Genomic DNA, 4,712 nt, shown 5'->3' with positions numbered 1-4,712 from the left:
AAGTCAAGGGGAGAACCTGCAAACTCCGGACAGACAAGCACCCGTAGTCTAGATCAAACCTGGTTCCCTGGCGTTGCTCTATCACTGCACCAGTGCCACCACTAAAAGTGTATGTTTAACTTAAAGTTGTTTTGCCATGCAACACCTCATCAACCAGTCATGTGTAAACAACCAACCATCATTAACTGAACGGAATCTAATTGAACTCTAAAACAAATGCGGATCTTTCATGCTTTATTAAAGCTGCTGCAAATCCATTGAATAGCATCTGCTATTATTGTCAGTCTTATTAATGGGCTTGCACTATGATATAAATGGAGATCTTGGGGCATAATCAAAGATAGTCCAGCTAATAAACATGGCACCATGTCGCCTGACAATGTATATTATGGAATATTTATTTCCAAAGCAAAATAACAGTTCAAAAAAACTTAGCAGGTCAGGCAGCATTTATGGGGGGAAATGGAGAGTCACTGTTTCAGGTCGAGACACTACTGAAACAGTAGTGGGGAGGTAACTGGTATAAAGAGAAGAGAAAAAAGCGGGCATTCCTCTCATGATTTTATACTCCTCAAAAAGATTACCCCTCAAGATCATCCAGCTGCAGGAGCAAAAGACAAATGGTGAAGAATTTAAAAGGCAATTTTGCGTCATGACTAGTGACAGTACTCTAAAGTCCAGAAATAATAAACCAACCTTGTGACAATTTAATGCTGGGCGAGAAATAGCCATCCTGCCCTGGATAAGGAGATGTTAAAACATGGGTTAGGAGGAATGGTATTTACTGCTTGAATCATTTTAGAGAGAGATAAAAAGCATGAGATTAAGGAACTATATGGATGCTGTTTAGGAGAATCGCCAAGGACTTTAAGGGTGTACAGTAGGGATTTACTAGAGTGGAACCAGGGATTTTTCTCAAGTGGAAAGGCCAGAGAAGCTGATATTATTCTCTGTGAAGCAAGGATGGCTAAGAGAATAAACCTTGCACTAATAAAGCTCTTTCATGTCATTCCCAAGGTGCTAAGAGGAATTAAGTACTTTAGAAATGTGGGCACCGCTATGGTGAGGAGAACTGGGTGGTTATTGGCATACACTCTCACAAACATTAATAGGAAAATGAACCGGTAATCTGAGAGAACCCAAAGTGTTTCCCAGCGGGCTCTGTTAATGCCTTCAATGAACAGACTTGTTCGATATACTCGCCACTGCCTACAAGCTATTTTATTTTGTGGGGTAAAGCCAGATACAAGTTATCAATGTTGCACAAAATTCCCTATTGCAATTGGCGTAGTCGGCAGTATACTTCACAGGACGACCGTCAACAAAGTGGCTCCTAATCGGGTGAGTATGTTACCACCAATAGTTAGAGGAGTAGATCCCCATATTGTTGTCAGGCGATGTAAGTTGTAGTATCGCCAACAGTCTGTCCTGTCCCTTCTCTGCTTTGTATTAGTTTAAGTAGGCCTTAAATGGATGTTTCAATGTTTCTTGGTATGTTTTATGTGGGTGGTGGTGGGAGAGAATTGGGAGAAACTTATTTCAGACACTTACCTTGATGGAGATGTGATTTTTCTCCATATCGCATCTCTGTCCCCATGTAGAGTGGTACGGCATTTCCTGGAGTTCAACCCAGAGCTTCAAGCGGCGGGTGTGGCGTGGCCTTTAACGTCGGGAGCTGTGATCCTTTGCCGAGGGTCACCAGCGGAGCTCCAACCACGGGGTCTGTGGACCTTAACACTGTGAAGCCACAGTCTCAGGTAAGAAGAGGCCGAATCGGGAGCTCCGATCCATCCCGACGCTGGAGTTTCAATCATCCCGACGAGAGGGCTTGAACATCGGACCATCGCCAGCGGCGATCTGTGAGGGTTCAAAGGCCCCGACCATGGGTGAACAAAAGGAAGAAGATGACTGAGCTTTTTTGCCTTCCATCACAGCGAAGAATGTGGATTTCACTGTGGTAGATGTTTATGTTAAATTTTATTTTATGTGACTGTGTGTCTTATTGCTTTTCACTTACTGTGGCTGGATGGTAACTCAAATTTCGCTGTAGCTAAGTTGGTTAAGTGCCAATAAACATTAACTTGAACAAAATGGAGGAAAAAAAGAAAAATATGGTGACTTTACTGGACAAGATTGGTGGGCTAAGACGTTAAGAACTGTTGTGATGGTGACATAAGATGGCATGTACTAATGCGGTGAGTTATTTTAGATAACTGGTTCGGGTGCAGTAGGGTAAGACACAAAGGCAGCTTGTAATGGGAAGAAACTTAAAGGTAGTTAAAAAATAGTATAAAGTATAGGGCACTCGACATACTGAGGATAGTCTCTGATAAGAAAAGGTTTTGACATTAAAAAATAATCAGGAAAATAATCGAGAAAGGATATGATCTGGAAGCACCCCTTGCTGTGAAAAACCTTAATGGCAAGGGGACAAGAGAAGGGTGAACATAAAAACGCAATGCTGCCACATATGATAGTGCCATTTAAGAACCTTTAAGATAGGCACATGGACATGCAGGGAATGGAGGGATATGGGTTACGTGCAGTCAGGTAAGAGTTGGTCCTGGCATCAAGTTCGGCACAGATATCGTGGGACGAAGAGCCTGTTCCTGTGCTGTGATTGCGAAGCATGCTTCCTTGTCTTCCGAAATAATATATTGATCACTAAAGCGAAGCAGGAATTAAACTTGAGAGTGCTTGAGGATTGTTTTTTTTTAAAGATTTCATAAGTTTAATAAGAAATTGGTACATGTACCTGTATTGTCTTTCAGAGATAGAGCCTGTATTTAAGCCTAAAATGAGTAGGTAGGAAGATAGACACAAAAGCCGGAGTAACTCAGCAGGACAGGCAGCATCTCTGGATGGAAGGAATGTGTGACATTTCAGGTCTGACTAAAGAAGGGTCTCAACCTGAAACGTCACCCATTCCATCTCTCCAGAGTCCCACTGAGTTAATATCACTGAGCTTTTTGTGTCTATCCAAGACTAAAATTAGATGGGAACAGGCTACAGCTTCCCTAGAAGATTGTCTTAGCACTACTGAAGCCAGAGGATATTGTGTGATTTGGGTCCTTTTCGGCATGTTACAGAATCATGCCAGATACTTATAAGCCTTGGTTATCATATGAACATATCGTCACCACCTGCTGAAGAAAGGTAAACCATAGCGTTGTAAATAAGAGCAACAAAGAGAAATATGACACATCCAGAATGAATCATAGTAAACAGATGATAGCCTTATCACGTGACACCTTAAAGTATGTTGCTGGTGTCAAGTCAAGTCAAGTCAAGTTTATTTGTCACATACACATACGAGATGTGCAGTGAAATGAAAGTGGCAATGCTCGCGGAACAACAAAACAACCAAACAAATTATAAACACAATCATAACACACATATTATTTTACATAATAAATAATAGAAGGAAAAACGTTCTGTACAGTTAGTCCCTGGTGAGAAAGGCGTTTACAGTCCGAATTGCCTCTGGGAAGAAACTCCTTCTCAACCTCTCCGTTCTCACTGCATGGCAACGGAGGCGTTTGCCTGACCGTAGCGGCTGGAACAGTCCGTTGCAGGGGTGGAAGATGTCTCTCATGATTTTGTTTGCTCTGGAGTTGCACCTCCTGTTGTATAGTTCCTGCAGGGGGGTGAGTGAAGTTCCCATAGTGCGTTCGGCCGAACGCACTACTCTCTGCAGAGCCTTCTTGTCCTTGGCACAGCAATTCCCGAACCAGATGGTAATGTTCCCGGACAAGATGCTTTCCACCGCCGCTGCGTAGAAGCACTGGAGGATCCTCGGAGACACTCTGAATTTCCTCAATTGCCTGAGGTGGTAAAAGCGCTGCCTTGCCTTACTCACCAGTGCTGAGGCGTGTGATGACCATGTCATATCCTCAGAGATGTGGACTCCCAGATATTTAAAACAGTTCACCCTATCCACAGGATCCCCATTTATACTCAATGGAGTGTACGTCCTCGGATGATGTGCCCTCCTAAAGTCCATGATCAGCTCCTTCGTTTTTTTGATGTTCAAGAGGAGGCTGTTCTCCTGGCACCAGAGTGCTAGATCAGCCACCTCCTCCCGGTAGGCCCTCTCATCATTGTCTGAGATCAGGCCCACCACCACAGTGTCATCAGCAAACTTAATTATTGAATTGGAGCTGAACCTAGCCACACAGTCATGTGTAATCATCACTTCAATTATAGACACTGATCTCATGCCCAATTGCATTTACTTTATACCTACTGGTGAAAAAAAAAATGTTCACATGGGAGGGCTGGTCCCCCAATGCAAAATTCCACCTCTCCACCAATTCCAATATTGGTGGTCAGTGGGGTGGGCTTTCTGGAGCACTAGTATGGGTGTTGTGGGCTGAAGGGGCTGGTTTCCAGTGGGCTAGTATGGACATTGTGGGCCAAATGGATTCTTGGGGTGGCAGCTCAGTCACTGAAGCCTGATGTGCTGGCAGCTCACTCGGGGTTGATGGCTATTCCTTGAAATTCCATTTCTAGCAGAGTGCAAGCCACCAGATTCAAATGCAGTTTCCTAGTATTTCAAGCAGGGTGCAAGGCCAAAAAATTCAAGTGCAGTTTTTTACCACTTCAAGCAGGGTGCAAGGCCACCAAATTAATGTGCTGTTTCATACCACTTCAAGCAGGGTGCAAGGCCACCAAACTCAAGTGCAGTTTCCGACCACTTCAAGCAGGGTGCA

General features: G+C 43.7%; 1 long non-coding RNA gene across 1 annotated transcript; it reads left to right on the top strand.

Moving 5' to 3' along the window:
* The first annotated feature begins 1,230 nt into the window (after positions 1-1,230).
* LOC129698535 (uncharacterized) lies at positions 1,231-2,081 on the top strand. The gene is made up of 2 exons (XR_008723683.1): positions 1,231-1,341; positions 1,602-2,081. It is a non-coding gene; the product is annotated as an uncharacterized LOC129698535 (long non-coding RNA).
* The last annotated feature ends 2,631 nt before the right edge of the window (positions 2,082-4,712 follow it).

The sequence above is a fragment of the Leucoraja erinacea genome, chromosome 7, assembly GCF_028641065.1.
Source record: "Leucoraja erinacea ecotype New England chromosome 7, Leri_hhj_1, whole genome shotgun sequence".
Classification (NCBI taxonomy): Eukaryota; Metazoa; Chordata; class Chondrichthyes; order Rajiformes; family Rajidae; genus Leucoraja; species Leucoraja erinaceus.
Note: the sequence above shows the minus strand (reverse complement) of the source record. Positions and strands in the feature narration are given on the sequence as shown.